We start from the raw sequence: 17,852 nt of genomic DNA, 5'->3' as shown, positions 1-17,852 counted from the left end.
TACCAGTTCAGTGGTATCTATTTATGTATAATGAGTTTAACCTTTTAAATCACAAGAAGGCACCTAAGTATAAACTGAAATCAATGCCATTTCAGTAGTATTCCATATTATAAACCCATGTTAACACAGTTGGTATAACATTGTTAATATTATTCTTACTCATACGTATACACATATACTCATCAATTTGACCTATTTCGTGTAATAGATATTTACAGACACTAGGTTAATTCCAAGATACAATTAACCTTGTATTTGCTAACAGGCAAATGTATCCCAAAGTGCATTTTCATCATTTATAGAATATCTGGATATATCAATATCCACACTATTAGGGCAATTAGATAGATTTGTTTCAATACAATCTATTGTCCTCCACACAAACGGTGATTAATGACACTTATTAATTTATACACAGAACGTTATTTATATATAGACCTCACTGTAATTCTATAGTATTCTGTGCTACATTGAATTACTTTGTCATCCACTCGATTGTGAAACCATCCAATCCTGTTAGAACAACCATCTTTATTCAACCAACTGGATAATCTGTATCCCAATGGGTCTAAATTTCAAATGTGTTTTTAAACTTTATGTTGTTTGTGTTCAGTGATTTTAATAAAGATCAATAAATGTTAAATTTTAAACAATAGGGAGTGTGAAGTGCTATTTAGATGCATCTTTTTGCCAAATTCCTTTTTTGACAAACCCACACTAGTCTGTATATGCATCAGCACTCCAGCCCATGAAAGGTTAATACCGTTCAATAATATAGGCATATCCCGTATTATAAGTGTAGTGCTGTTGCACCTTGCTTTTTGTTTGAAGTACAGAGAAACCGTCTTCTCCGACAGCTAGCTCGGTCAGAAAAAAGTAAATGAAAGCGTGACTGCACCCGGTCACATGGTGCGCAAGGCAGTACCACCCCTTGTATGAGAAAAAGTGCCCCAAGCTAAAATCTGCGCAATGCTCAAAGTGAAAGTAAAAACCTGCACGTTCCAACACAGCATATGAGCCCAATAACCTCTCACACATAAAGCAGCATAAAATCAAAGTATCACAAATGATTAATCCCCACTGTTCAATAGTCCCCCTCAGGAGATATTAACCCATGATTCCATTAAGATAAAAGGAGCCACACTGTGACCCTGTCTTCTAGCATTATCAACATACATAAAAATTGAAACAATCTTACCGGAATCCATGCTGTGGAACAGAAACACAGCCTCTCAAGTGTCACAGTCATGTAGCATTGCTCCTGACATGGACTTGAGTGAGAGAACAAGCAGGCAGTGAAACTCGTCAACACTGATTGCTTAGAAGCTGTTAGCAGGCAGTCTGGATGGGTTCGCAGAAAGACTCTCCCTGCATTTCCAGACTCTAACGTTCATCAATGCTCTCACTGAGAGGCTGACAAAACTACTTAAAACTCCAGTCCCATAACGAAGGTCAGATACCCTTCCTAAGTATCTACTCTGAATCTTCTGACACTTCTCTCCCAACCTCCTGTGACGAAAGGCAAAGAATGACTGGGGTGTGAGGGAAGTGGGAGGAGTATTTAAGCCTTTGGCTGGGGTGTCTGCCTCCTTCTGTTGGCCACTTTTAGTATTTCCCAACAGTAAGGAATGATGCTGTGGACTCTCCTTATATTAAAGTGATGGTAAACTCGGATGATGTTGAATATAATATTAAGATCCCTCAATATAGCATTAAGAAAACCGCATATAAAATTAAATAATTTCATACTTACTTTCATTATATTTATATGGTTTTCTAAATGTGTATTATCGTGTCTAAGCTCCGCCCATCTAACTTCTATAGCAAAATCAAAGTGACGTGTATTGCGGTCCCACCCGCTAAATACGTTGTAGCCTCTGCTCGATCCCGACACGGCTCCTAAATAGCGCAAGCGCAGTTTGTTACATGACGTATAGCAAGTAAACATTTAGTCATGACATCCAATGTTTACTTGCTATACGTAAAAAAAAGAGATAACAGCGAGTCTGAGAGCTATCGTTATGCCATACAAAGACATCTGAGAGCTATCGTTATGCCATACAAAGACATATTTTGAAAATATTACGTGTGGAAAGTGTGAATGAGCGCATGCGTTACCAACACATGAACGCGCAAATTCGCCAGCCGATTTAAAGGCTCCTGATTGGATTGGCAAACTGCGTGAATAATGCTATATTGCGCATGCGTAAAGCTGGTTGCATTGAAGTAAGCCTGGCGGGCGACAGGCTTACTGATTTTTCTAAAAATATAAACAAGCAATATGACGTCACAGTGGGCTGGAATTGAAACGGTTCAGAAGGACACCTGATTGGATTGGCAAACTGCGTGAATAATGCTATATTGCGCATGCGTAAAGCTGGTTGCATTGAAGTAAGCCTGGCGGGCGACAGGCTTACTGATTTGTCTAAAAATATAAACAAGCAATATGACGTCACAGTGGGCTGGAATTGAAACGGATCAGAAGGACTTATAATAAAAAGAATTGTAAGTTATTTTTAATATATTGTATTATATTAAATTAAGTGTATATAATTAATGTGATCCAACAAGACTATTCCTGTAAACGAATAATATGGAGTTTACCATCCCTTTAAGAAGGAAAAAAATTATTGCATTTAATTTTTTATGTCACAATTTATGTACAATGATAAAGAATCACACACACACCTGCCTTTTTGACAGAAATCTAATGCCATATTTTTCACCTCTGTGATTATCTTGTATCTAAGCCTCTGCAGAACACCCCCTCAGATCGTTTGAGAGACTTGCATTTTAACCAATCAGTGCTGAGTGTTATCTATATGGCACGCACAAACTAGCAGTGTCTTGCTGTGAAAACCTATATAAATGCACTGAGATAAGAGGCAGCTTTCAAGGGCTTAGAAATAGTTTCAATAAAGAATATCAGGAGTACAAAGCAAATTTTATGATAATAGTGAATTGAACGTTGTTAAAAATGACGCCCTATCTGAAACATGAAATTTTAATTTTGACTATACTGTTCTTTAAATTCTGAAAATTGTGGGTTCTCCAATCATTAGAATTACACTACAGGCTTCATAAACTTGACGCTGCTACATATCTGCCCCTAGCAGAGCGGATAAGATCATGTAAAACAATTTAAGTGTTGCTAAAAAAATTAACACAACAACGCACTGTTTACTCAGTAACAAGATCTAATTGGCTCCTACAAATAAGGCAAACTATGGGAGGTTACTAGTTACTGTGCACCCCTCTGCGCTAGATACTGTGCGCCCCTCTGCGCTAGATACTGTGCGCCCCTCTGCGCTAGATACTGTGAGCAGCAGTGTGTGTATTAACCCTTCACTCGCACAGAGAGCTGCACAGTATGCATTAACCCTTCAATGGCACAGAGAGCAGCACAGTGTGAATTAACCCATCACTGGCACAGAGAGCTGCACAGTGTGTATTAACCCTTCACTAGCACAGCGAGTATTAACCCTTCACTTGCACAAATAGCTGCACAGAGAGCTGCAAAGTGTGCATTAACCCTTCACTAGCACAGAGAGCTGCACAGTTTTAACTCTTCACTAGCACAGAGAGCAGCACAGTGTGTATTAACCCTTCACTAGCACAGAGAGCAGCACAGTGTGTATTAGCCCTTCACTAGCACAGAGAGCAGCACAGTATGTATTAACCCTTCACTAGCAAAGAGTGCTGCACAGTGTGTATTAACCCTTCACTAGCACAGAGAGCAGCACAGTGTGTATTAACCCTTCACTAGCACAGAGAGTAGCACAGTGTGTACTAAGCCTTCACTAGCACAGAGAGTAGCACAGTGTGTACTAAGCCTTCACTAGCACAGAGAGCAGCACAGTGTGTATTAACCCTTCACTAGCACAGAGAGCAGCACAGTGTGTATTATTAACCCTTCACTAGCACAGAGAGTAGCACAGTGTGTATTAACCCTTCACTAGCACAGAGAGTAGCACAGTGTGTATTAACCCTTCACTAGCACAGAGAGAAGCACAGTGTGTATTAACCCTTCACTGGCACAGAGAGCACAGTTTGTATTAACCCTTCACTAGCACATAGAGCAGCACAGTGTGTATTAACCCTTCACTAGCACAGAGAGTAGCACAGTGTGTACTAAGCCTTCACTAGCACAGAGAGCAGCACAGTGTGTATTAACCCTTCACTAGCACAGAGAGCAGCACAGTGTGTATTATTAACCCTTCACTAGCACAGAGAGTAGCACAGTGTGTATTAACCCTTCACTAGCACAGAGAGTAGCACAGTGTGTATTAACCCTTCACTAGCACATAGAGCTGCAAATTGTGTATTAACCCTTCACTAGCACAGAGAGCTGCACAGTGTGTATTAACCCTTCACTAGCACAGAGAGCAGCACAGTGTGTATTAACCTTTCACTAGCACATAGAGCTGCAAATTGTGTATTAACCCTTCACTAGCACAGAGAGCTGCACAGTGTGTATTAACCCTTCACTAGCACAGAGAGCTGCACATTGTGTATTAACCCTTCACTAGCACAGAGAGCAGCACAGTGTGTATTAACCCTTCACTAGCACAGAGAGCAGCACAGTGTGTATTAACCCTTCACTAGCACAGAGAGCTGCGCATTGTGTATTAACCCTTCACTAGCACAGAGAGCAGCACAGTGTATTAACCCTTCACTAGCACAGAGAGCTGCGCATTGTGTATTAACCCTTCACTAGCACAGAGAGCAGCACAGTGTGTATTAACCCTTCACTAGCACAGAGAGCAGCACAGTGTGTATTAACCCTTCACTGGCACAGAGCAGAACAGTGTATATTAACCATTCACTAGCACAGAGAGCAGCACAGTGTGTATTAACCCTTCACTAGCACAGAGAGTAGCACAGTGTGTATTAACCCTTCACTAGCACAGAGAGCTGCGCATTGTGTATTAACCCTTCACTAGCACAGAGAGCTGCGCATTGTGTATTAACCCTTCACTAGCACAGAGAGCTGCGCATTGTGTATTAACCCTTCACTAGCACAGAGAGCAGCACAGTGTATTAACCTACTTCCCAGGCAGAGAGAGCAGCCCAGTGTGAATTAACCCCTTAATTAGCACAGTGATGTGCAACTTGTATTAGTCCCTTCACTAAGCACAAAAAGCAGCCGTGTGCATTAACCCTTCAATAGCACAAAAATCTGCCCACTATATATTAACCCCCTTCACTAGCACAGAGATCTGCCCAGTGTTTATTAACCCTATACTAGCTCAGAGAGTTGCACAGTAGGTATTAACCCCTTCACTAGCAATGAAATCTATAGTGGGTATTAACCCTTCACTAGCACAGAGAACTACACACTGTGTAATAACCCTTTACTAACACAAAGAGTTGAACATCACTTATTATTACATTACCTGGCACAAGCAGATGAATAACATGCATTAAAAGAACAATAAAAAGCAGACTAGAAAGTCACTAATACGTTTTATCACACAATACACACAGCCTGACTCACCAAAGTAGTCTAGCTGCAGACTGGAGCTCCACTCTAGACAGGAAACATGTGACCTCCACTGACTATAGACAGGAAACATGTGACCTCCACTCAAAGCTTTTTTTTTTTCAATCAACTTTAATGTAACAAACAACCTACAGACAATCATTCTGAAAACGAAACATTTTGCAGCTTTCTTGTTCTTAATGTTCACTCACAGTGGTTTATGCTGACTGTCATTTATAAGGTAACCACTGTGAGTGCACATTAAGAAGAACAAGAAAGCTGCAAAATGTTTCATTTTCAGAATGATTGTCTATAGGTTGTTTGTTACATTAAAGTTGATTTAAAAAAAAAAAAAAAAAAGCTTTGAGTGGAGATCACATGTTTCCTGTCTAGAGTGGAGCTCCAGTCTGCAGCTAGACCCTTCTCCACGGAGCTGTAGCTGCACAGTCAGGAAGTAAATGGGAGGAACAAAGGTCAGTTCAATACTAAACTACATCTCCCAGAATACATGCTGAGAAGTCACATGTTAAGCAGCAGCCAATCAGACAAAAAAATGCAAACATTTCAAAGACAAATTGGATGCTTTTTAACATATTTAAAGGGCCAGTAAACCTAAAAAAATAATGTTATATAATTCTGCACATAGGCAGAATTATATAACATTATATTAGTGCAAGTTTTTTATTATATAACGTCTCCGGTATTTTTAATAAATTAAGAGGGTTTTCCAGACCCGCCCTCTGTGCTCTACTGAGCGGGTCTGGTTTTTCTTCAGAGCACATCGAGCCAGCTGTTTAGTCACAGCCCAGCCCGACCGCGCAATAACATTAAATGCAGCTCGCTCCTGCTGTTAGATCCTATACCCGAGACAATTGGTCTTCCCGGAGGACATGACAAGTTTTTATGAATCTTGGGTAATAGGTATAGAGTTGCTATTTTAGGTTGTTTAGTCTCCAGGAATTTGAACTATGTATTATCAATTATACCTTCAGAGAGTGCTGAGCTAATAAGTGTATTGTATTGCTTAAGAAAACATTCTGTAGGATTACTGAAGAGGTTAAGATAGTTCTTATTATTGTTAAGTTGTCTTTTAGCTTCTTCTATGTACATAGGGGTAGGCCACAGGACAATGTTGCTATCTTTATCACTTTGTTTAATCTGAGTATCTGGCCACTGTGTTAGTTCTTGGAGAGCTTGTTTTTCTTCTATAGTTAAATTGTTAACATGTAACTCTTTATGTTCTGGTAAACTTAAAAAAATAAATTGTATAATACCATGTCATATATCTTAGATTTAGTCTTTACTAGTCCTCAATGTGCCAATATTGTTTTTAAATGTTATATTCTGTAATTTTTAATACACATGTCTTATCACCTGTTCTATATATATAGTTGTTACCCAGTCTTTAGTCTCTCTGGGGGTTTTCATACCCTCCTTCTGATATATTTGGCAGTTCCTAGCCCTCCTTGTGTTACTTTTGACTGTTCACATTATGACAAGGTGGCTACTAACGTTTGTGTAATTGGGCTTATTCTGGCCTATTGATATGAACAAACTGTATTTCTCTATGGCTTTGCCCTGCTATGGAGGTTTGATATATGGGATTATCATCTGACAGTACATTCAATGCCCATTTCATGTCATTCTGGTGTTGGAACTATGTGCTTTAAGGGTTAATGGTTATCTTATGCACGGTTGGTATTTGTCCAGTGTGTAATATATCTAAATTATTTTATTTGCTACCTTGATGTTTTAGATTGTGTCACTTTATACATGGATTATTAGTTTTGTGTTGTTATGCGAGTGCTATGGTTTATTATTCTGTGGAGTCATTTTTATATTAATTTCTTTATTCATTGTTTGTGACCATTATAAACCTCTGTTGCCTTGGTTGCAGTATTTATTTACACCAGATGGTGCGGTTATTTTACACTGGATGGTGCGGATGTTTTTGTCTCTAGGTACGCTTCCAAGATGGTCCATTACTTTTATTTATTTTTTATTATTTCAATTAGTAGGATTTAGTTATGATGTTTCCAATTAATGAATTACACTATGTTTGTTTTGTTTTGTGTATCCTGTTGACACGCCTTTATACACGCCTACTCCATAATAGCGTCCTATCATATTATTCTGGTTGCCATGGACACCTTGTTTATTTATATCCGAATCGGCATAATAGCCACGGGTGGTGATGACCCACTGATGTTATGTGATACATGCATGCGGTATTGTTGGTTGTATTCTGTCGGCCACTACTTTGGTGTCATCATTTTGGTGTTATCATTTGGTTAGCGGTGCTAAAAAGGAGGCACAGTCAAGGTCGGCTCTCAGTTATAAATCTCTATTGCTATAAACAATTTTTATCCCTATAATATTTTTTACGGATTAGAGCTTGATAGGTTTATGTGATACATTGGAGGGTGCTGGTCTGTGATAATAATGATTTATTTTATAGTCTTGATCAGTTGGCAATTTACAGATCGGACGAGTGAACATTTCTATTACATTGAGGAGGGTTGATCTGATTCGTTGTTCCTCCGGGCGTCCTTAGTGACAGGGGGAGTAAGCCATGGTTGCTTTGCATGACGTGTCAGAACTAGATGCAATACAGATGCTGATTGGCCACTAGGTTAACACTAAGTTTTTTGCTTTTTTGCTTATTTTTTGTTCTTACATGATTTCGATAATATGCCATTCAACATATATCTGATTTGAGCATGATCACCTCTATGAGAGATTATTCTGGGTATGATTTTATTTAGGTTTTTGTTTGATATGTTCACAGTATAACTATGTAGAGATCTGTCACTGATTTTCATTGGTCACTGAAGGGGTGCGATTACTATTCGGCCTGGATTGGCTGATTTGAGGGGAGTGTTATCTGGGGCCTATTTAAAGGCTGATTTTGCACATTGTTAACTTGTCAGAGGAACGGACTGTTGTTGTCCCGAAACGTCACTAAAACTAAATTAAATTCGTTTGTCACAGTTGGAGATGGACCAGTGAGTGCTTCTTTTTTGCATTTTTTACAATTACCTTAAAGCACCCTGACAGTTACTATCTTGTTGTGTATATCTTATATGTGAATTATGGTAAGTGTGTAAGTTAAAAATAAGAATCAGAATATATCAGATAGGATGACACTTGCAGTATATACCAGACCCTAGAGATATTATATGACTAGCCCTAAAGCTAATTAGAAAAACATTTGTGGCTATGACATATCTATTATCAAAAGTGGAGTCATAATAACCTAAACTTAGAAAAACTATATGGGGTCTATCGATACAGAATACATATAGCAGCTATCACTATCCTGAGTGTAATACTCCTAGAGTTTGTAAGAACAGGAAAAGAGGTTATATATCCATGGTAAAGAGGAAACCTGAACTTGCTATATCTCTGTTATATAATTGTATGTTTCAGTGATAAGTATATAGACATAGAATAGAGAAGACTATAGAATCCTATTAGCGTAAGATATATCTATATGTATGATAAAATAAAGGAATATATGGAACTATATGTAGATAGGCTAGCTAACTACAAATAACAGTGCCAATCTAGTTGTGTATTAAGACCCTTTGGGACAAAGGTGCCTGTTCTGAGGAAGGGGAAGTTTTCTCCCCGAAACGTCAATAAATTTGACTCACTTAAAGAAATCCTGTTTGTTTGCTGTTATTGTGAAGTCTATATATATATATATATATATATATATATATATATATATATATATATATATATATATATATATATTAGACAGTGTTATTATGAGTGTAATTGTACTTTTAAATGTATTTTTGATGTGCTTTATGACACTTTTTATTCGAGCATAACAGTTAACCAGAGCTCTGATTGTGCTTCCCTAACATGTGTTAAATTATTGTGATTAAGCGTTCGTATTTACTTTCAACTTGTAATACCTGCGCTGCTTCCGATGCACGCAGCCGCGATAAACCTGATTTCTCTTAAGCACAACTGTTAGCGCGCAACTTGTAACCTGACCCATAGTGTTTGTGCAATAATTATATTATATGTTTGTTTACTCATCTTTCTAGCATAAATAATATGTTTTTACACATTAACTACTATACTCTGCAATTAGCTGTATGTCTGTAAATACATATATACGCATATAAATACATATGTACACACATGTAAGTATATATATATATATATACACATATACACATATACACGCACACATATTAACTGCTATACTCTGCAATTGACTGTATATCTGTAAATAAATATATACGCATATAAATACATATGTACACACATGTAAGTATCTATATATATAGATTCACTATACCAATAGAGAGAAACATGAAGAGGACACAGTAGTGTCCTCTCCAAGGAAAGACAGGGATTTCAGCACTCCAATAAATAACTATTTATAAGAAATATAGAAAAAACATCTAAACAATTAATTAAATATATTGGAGATAGGTGTTCCCCACTTCAGCGTGAACTAGTCGGCGGCCAGGTCCCCTAAATCAAACCACACATATAGAGTTAATTAATAAATTTTATTATAAGTGCAAATAGATTTAAATATAAAGTGTTTCAAAGTATAAAAAACACATAGAAAAAGCTGGCCAGCTCACAATAGTTACTTACGATGCAGGTTATTAACCTTAGATAGAGGTAATAAAAAGTTATTTAGCAACACTCCAACCAGTGTGTAGCCCTGTGATTACACAGGAATCTGCTACCATGGATAGAAAAAGGGTATCCATGCAAAATAACTAAAGAACAAGATAGTATTGGCAACACCTCCCTCAGAGGATAACCCAAACTAGTTGGAAATGTGTTATCATGAGAAAAATACCTGAGGATCTATGCCTAATACTTCTAGTCATACAAACAAAGAAAGTACATGTGAAATATCAATAACATGTTAAACTTATTTACACATTTGTATTAATAAACAACACCCCTACCAGAGGGTAGCACCAATATAGTAAAAAAAAGGTTCCAGCTACCATGGTAAAGCATTTGGGGATCTTAATTAATTGTTTAGATGTTTTTTCTATATTTCTTATAAATAGTTATTTATTGGAGTGCTGAAATCCCTGTCTTTCCTTGGAGAGGACACTACTGTGTCCTCTTCGTGTTTCTCTCTATCGTTATATTGAATCTATGGGGGGTAGTTATCAAGCCGTCTACTTTTCTGGTTTCGCCGGCCCAATACGCCCGCCTAAGCTCGCTTACCTTCGCCGCCGCGGACCTGAAAAAATATGCCTAAGTTATCAAATAAAGCTGTCAAAAAGCCGCGGGGCGATGAGCAGCGGACTGTGACAGTTATCACTCATCCGATCTCGCTGCTCTTCGGCTTTTTCCCAGCTTTATTGCTAGCCTGTCACTAAGCACTCACACTAAACTACACTGTTCTATCCCTATACCGGCGCCCCGGAGCCTCCCGCAACTCAATAAAGTTACTAACCCCTAAACCGCCGCTCCTAGACCCTGCCGCAACTCTTATAAATGTATTAACCCCTAAACCGCCGCTCCCGGACACCGCTGCCACCTACAGTATACCTAGTAACCCCTATCCTGCCCCCCCTACACCGTCGCCCTCTATAATAAAGTTATTAACCCCTATCCTGCTGATCCCGCACCTCTCCGCAACTAAATAAATAGTTTAACCCCTAAACCGCCGCTCCCTGAACCCGCCGCAACCTATATTAAACCTATTAACCCCTATCCTGCCCCCCTACACCGTCGTCACCTATAATAAATTTATTAACCCATAATCTGCCTCCCCTACACTGTCGCCCCCTATAATAAATTTATTAACCCCTATCCTGCCCCCCACTACACCGCCGCCACTGTAATAAAATTATTAACCCCTAAACCTAAGTCTAACCCTAACGCCCCCCCTAACTTAAATATTAATTAAATAAATCTAAATAATATTTTTATTATTAACTACATTAATCCTATTTAAAACTAAATACTTACCTATAAAATAAACCCTAATATAGCCACAATATAAATAATTATTATATTCTAGCTATCTTAGGATTTATTTTAATTTTACAGGTAACTTTCAATTTATTTTAACTAGGTACAATAGCTATTAAATAGTTATTAACTATTTAATAGCTTACCTAGCTAAAATAAACTGAAATTTACCTGTAAAATAAATCCTAACCTAAGTTACAATTACACCTAACACTACACTATACTTTAATAAATTATTCCTATTTAAAAATAAATACTTACCTGTAAAATAAACCCTAATATAGCTACAATATAATTAATAATTATATTGTAGCTATCTTAGGATTTATATTTATTTTACAGGTAACTTTGTATTTATTTTAGCTAGTTAGAATAGTTATTAAATAGTTATTAACTATTTAATAACTACCTAGCTAAAAGAAATACAAAATGACCTGTAAAATAAATCCTAACCTAAGTTACAATTAAACCTAATACTACACTATCATTAAATTAATTAAATAAACTACCTACAAATAACTACAATTAAATACAATTACATAAACTAACTAAAGTACAAAAAAATAAAAAAAGCTAAGTTACAAAAAATAAAAAAATAAGTTACAAACATTTTAAAAATATTACAACAATTTTAAGCTACTTACACCTAATCTAAGCCCCCTAATAAAATAACAAACCCCCCCAAAATAAAAAAATGCCCTACCCTATTCTAAATTAAATAAAGTTCAAAGCTCTTTTACCTTACCAGCCCTTAAAAGGGCCATTTGTGGGGGCATGCCCCAAAAAGTACAGCTCTTTTGCCTGTAAAAGAAAATAACAACCCCCCCCAACATTAAAACCCACCACCCACATACCCCTAATCTAACCCAAACCCCCCTTACAAAAACCTAACACTAATCCCCTGAAGATCATCCTACCTTGTCTTCACTCAGCCGAGCAGCGATTGAACCGAAGTGGACATCCGGAGCGGAAGAAGTTAATCCTCCAAGCGGCGCTGAAGAAATCTTCCATCCGATGAAGTCATCATCCAATACGGCGCTGAAGAAAAGTCTTTCGATCCGGCCGATGTCATCTTCAAAGAGGCGCTGAAGAGGTCTTCTATCCGGGCGATGTCATCTTCCAAGCCGGGTCTTGAATCTTCCTCCCGCCAATCAGATTCAAGTCCAATCAGCCAATCAGATTGAGCTCGCATTCTATTGGCTGTTCCGATCAGCCAATAGAACGCGAGCTCAATCTGATTGGCTGATCGGATCAGCCAATCGGATTGAACTTGAATCTGATTGGCTGATTCCATCAGCCAATCAGATTTTTCCTACCTTAATTCCGATTGGCTGATAGAATCCTATCAGCCAATCGGAATTGAGGGGACGCCATCTTGGATGACGTCCCTTAAAGGAGCCTTCATTCGTCGTAGTCCGTCGGTGAAGAAGGAGGTTCTGCGGGAGGAAGATTCAAGACCCGGCTTGGAAGATGACATCGCCCGGATAGAAGACCTCTTCAGCACCTCTTTGAAGATGACATCGGCCGGATCGAAGACTTTTCTTCAGCGCCGCCTGGATGATGACTTCATCGGATGGAAGATTTCTTCAGCGCCGCTTGGAGGATTAACTTCTTCCGCTCCGGATGTCCACTTCGGTTCCATCGCTGCTCGGCTGAGTGAAGACAAGGTAGGATGATCTTCAGGGGATTAGTGTTAGGTTTTTGTAAGGGGGGTTTGGGTTAAATTAGGGGTATGTGGGTGGTGGGTTTTAATGTTGGGGGGGTTGTATTTTTCTTTTACAGGCAAAAGAGCTGTACTTTTTGGGGCATGCCCCCACAAATGGCCCTTTTAAGGGCTGGTAAGGTAAAAGAGCTTTGAACTTTATTTAATTTAGAATAGGGTAGGGCATTTTTTTATTTTGGGGGGGTTTGTTATTTTATTAGGGGGCTTAGATTAGGTGTAAGTAGCTTAAAATTGTTGTAATATTTTTAAAATGTTTGTAACTTATTTTTTTATTTTTTGTAACTTAGCTTTGAGTTTGGAATTTAACTCTGGGTAATTTAACCAAGGAGACTGCATTGGACGCATAGGACGTCTTGGACATCACATACCACTGTAGCCGTAGAGCCGGTATCCTGATCGGGAGCGGTTACTCCCCCCAAAATAGCCAGGACCAATCAGAGCCCCTTCAGGAGAAGGCGCGCACTCTGCAGGTTCACAGCGGGAGAACGCCAAGAGGATCTAACCGGCTTCACGATCGGCTTTCTTCGGAGAAATTGGAAGGATCACCCTTGCTTAGCCTCTATTAGAGGATATACATTGTTGCCATAACTGGATAATCTACAAAAAAGGTACCTTTCAGCTGCACTTTATACGGGTTAACAAGAACCGAACAGGTTTAATCCGTCTGTCATTCACTGAAGTAATCTGTTACTTGAACAAATAACAATACAGACTTATAGACTCTCATCCTGAATTGAATTAACCCACGATCAGAAGTTGATGTTATATATTATTATTTTTATTAGGTCTGTTAGTGTTCTGTGCACAGAATCGATTGTTTAGCTATTTTTACTCTATATTTAGTTATATGTTATATCACGGTTTATCGCTATGTGTTGCTAAATTTCATTCCCTTTAAATTCATTCCTTTATGCTTAGATAACTTTTATACATAGCTTTTACATATGTTTTATATATGAACTTATAGACACTCTTATCAATTGTTTAAATATTAGTTTTAAAGGTTGGCCAACCTGTTTCTATTTTAGTCGTTTAGATATAGGGAGGATATCTAAATTCTTTTATTTTTGTCCCATATTAATCCAGTAATAAATATATATTTTTCTTTATCTATATATTGACTCTGTGGTCCTTGGGTATAACAGCCTATTTCAGGCGCTGGTGTGTTTTCTCTTTGCATGCTATCCCTATGTCTTTAAATACATGTATAAGTATATAAATACATTAATATGTATGTACATTCATATATATATATATATATATATATACATTCACATATTAATTGCTATACTCTGCAATTAACTGTTTGTCTGTAACTACATATATACACATATAAATACATAAATAATTATGTACAAACATGTAAATATACAGTATATATACATACATGCATACCAATATTAACTGCTATACTTTGTAAATACATATATACACATATAAATACATAAATACTTATGTACAAACATGTAAATATACAGTATATATACATAGTATATATACATACATGCATACCAATATTAACTGCTATACTTTGTAAATACATATATACACATATAAATACATAAATACTTATGTACAAACATGTAAATATACAGTATATATACATACATGCATACCAATATTAACTGCTATACTTTGTAAATACATATATACACATATAAATACATAAATACTTATGTACAAACATGTAAATATACAGTATATATACATACATGCATACCAATATTAACTGCTATACTTTGTAAATACATATATACACATATAAATACATAAATACTTATGTACAAACATGTAAATATACAGTATATATACATACATGCATACCAATATTAACTGCTATACTCTGTAAATACATATATACACATATAAATACATAAATATGTATGTAGACACACACACTACTTTTAACATGCAAAATACAAGAGGCTCCCACCAGAAGTGTAACATTTATTTACATATACATGAATGAAGATACTGTATATAAAATCCCAAATCACTGACATTTTGTCTAATAATCCTGCGGGTAGATTTACTATAGTGCGAGCGGACATAATACGATGTAGCGCACAATGTCCGCTGCACATCGATAAATGCTGACAGCATACGCTGTCGGCATTCATCATTGCACCAGCAGTTCTTGTGAACTGATGGTGCAATGCTGCCCCTGCAGATTTGCGGCCGCTAGCAGGGGGTGTCAATCAACCGAATCGTATTCGATAGGGTTGATTTCTGTCCGCGGCCTCAGAGCAGGCGGACAAGTTATGGAGCAGAGGTTTTTTAGACCGCTGCTTCATAACTTCTTGATAAATTGGCCCCCTTGAATCTAGTATTTTACACTTATTATCTATAAAAAACAAACAAAAAACCCCACAAAAAACAGGCGTGTAGATTTCTGTTTGTTAGAATTTGCATTATATTGTAGACAGGTTGAGGCCAGAAAATGTAGTTTCAGATGATATTTTCATTTTGGATATTCAAGGAAATTTGTTTTCCCGAACATTCGTTGCCTCAACTATTTGGTTTTTATTTTGTTTAAATCAAAACGAAAAGGAATTTTTTGTTAAACATTTACAGTCGTTTTGGTTAAATGAATGTAAATTATCGAAGCTACAGGTGTAGCTACAAATACGCACTTTAGTGTGCTCTAGAGTGCGCTAATCTGATACTCTTCTTGCCTCGGACGTGCTTACACCTGGCTTAAAGGGACACTGTATCCAAATTTTTTCTTTTGTAATTCAGAAAGAGCATGCAATTTTAAGCAACTTTCTAATTTACTCCTATTATCAATTTTTCTTCGTTCTCTTGCTATCATTATTTGAAAAAGAAGGTATCTAAGCTTTTTTTTGGTTTGAGTACTCTGGACTTTATTGGTGGATGAATGTATCCACCAATCGGCAAGGACAACCCAGGTTGTTCACCAAAAATGGGCCGGCATCTAAACTTACATTCTTGCATTTCTAATAAAGATACCAAGAGAATGAAGAAAATTTGATAATAGGAGTAAATTAGAAAGTTGCTTAAAATTTTATGCTCAGTCTGAATCACGAAAGAAAATTTTTGGGTACAGTGTCCCTTTAATGCTTTTGGTTCCCAGGATCTGCGCCAGCTTTAGTGCAGGTTCTGGGAGCCGAGCGCTAAGCCTCCTGTTAGCGCGGACGTTATTTTATTACTGGAATCAGAATGTTAGCTCCCTGATAAAAACATAGTAAATCATGAGAGATCATTTATTCGGCATCGCCAGAGACAGCAATTGATTTGCAGCTTTTTCACTCATCTAATACTATCAAAGGGACATAAAACCTAAAATGGTTCTTTCAGATGGAACATACCATTTTAAACAACTTTCCAATTTACTTTTATTGCCATTTCTTTTGTTTTCCTGCTATCCTTTGTTGAAGAGCTGAAAGGAAAGCTCAGGAGTGTGCACGTGTCTGTAACACTATACGGCAGCAGATTTGCAACACTATTATATATTAGTAAGAGCACTAGATAGCAGCACCATTTCCTGTCATGTTGTGCTCTACACACATGCACGCTACCTATCTACATATCTCTTCAGCAAACGAGAACAAAGCAAATTCAATAATAGAAGCAAATTGGGGACTTTTTTAAAATTATATTCTCTATCTGAATCATGAAAGAAAATGTTTGGGTTTCATGTCCCTTTTATTAATCTCTGCACTGAATAATTCTATGTTATTTTGATTACAATTAAAATTAACTAGTTGATAAACCTGCCCAGAGGGCAGTCTATGGGTTGAAAATACAACCCCCTAAAGCTACAAAAAATAAAAATAGAAATACAGAAAAAATAAAGCTATCAAAAATAATAAAATTAAACCTAAACTAATACCCCTATTAAAATAAAAAAATCCCCCCCAAAATAAAAACACCTCCTAATCTAATATTAAACTACCAATAGCCCTTAAAATGGCTTTTTGTAGGGCATTGCTCTAAGTTTAACAGCTCTTTTACATTAAAAATAAACATAGTCCCCCTTAACAGTAAAACCCCCCACCCACCAAACCCCCCCAAATAAAAAAAAACTAACACTAATAAACCTAATCTACCCATTACCCTGAAAAGGTCATTTGTATGGGCATTCAGCTCTTTTGAGATTTGCCCCCCAAAATCCCTAATCTAAAAAAACAACCCCCCCAAAAAAGAAAAAAAAAGTAACAAAAAAAGCCCCAAATAGGTACTCACGGTTTCAGAAGTCCGGCGGAGAAGGTCTTCTTCCAGACGGTTCCATCATCTTCATCCACAGTGAAGGCAGCGCGGAGCAGAGGTCTGAAGGGGTCTTCCCAGAGGTGGCGATCCTTGGCGGTGTTCATTTGTGGCGTAGTCAGCGGTCCTCGGCAGCAGCGGTCCTCGGCGACATGGAGGCTCCTCTAGTCTTCATCCGATGTCCGTGGTATACTGAATATTGAATGCAAGGTACCGCAATCAATTTGGGGTACCTTGCATTCCTATTGGCTGAATTTTTCAAAACAGCAAATAGGATTAGAGCTACTAAAATCCTATTGGCTGTTCAAATCAGCCAATAAGATTTCAATAGCTCTCATTCTATTGGCTCCTGAATTTTGCAAAACAGCCAATAGAATGAGAGCTACTGAAATCCTATTGGCTGTTCAAATCAGTCAATAAGATTTCAGTAGCTCTCATCCTGTTAGC

General features: G+C 37.4%; 1 protein-coding gene across 2 annotated transcripts in view; it reads right to left on the bottom strand.

Moving 5' to 3' along the window:
- The window catches only part of LOC128659230 (gastrula zinc finger protein XlCGF8.2DB-like), a 38,417-nt gene extending 32,892 nt beyond the window's left edge, over positions 1-5,525 (bottom strand). For both annotated transcript variants that reach the window (XM_053712909.1, XM_053712911.1), the window contains exon 1: positions 5,498-5,525. The gene's annotated coding sequence lies outside the window, so the exon portion shown is untranslated. The remainder of the gene's footprint in view (positions 1-5,497) is intronic.
- Between the last annotated feature and the right edge of the window lie 12,327 nt (positions 5,526-17,852).

Source organism: Bombina bombina, chromosome 5 (assembly GCF_027579735.1).
Source record: "Bombina bombina isolate aBomBom1 chromosome 5, aBomBom1.pri, whole genome shotgun sequence".
Classification (NCBI taxonomy): Eukaryota; Metazoa; Chordata; class Amphibia; order Anura; family Bombinatoridae; genus Bombina; species Bombina bombina.
This window is presented reverse-complemented; position numbering and strand designations above follow the sequence as displayed.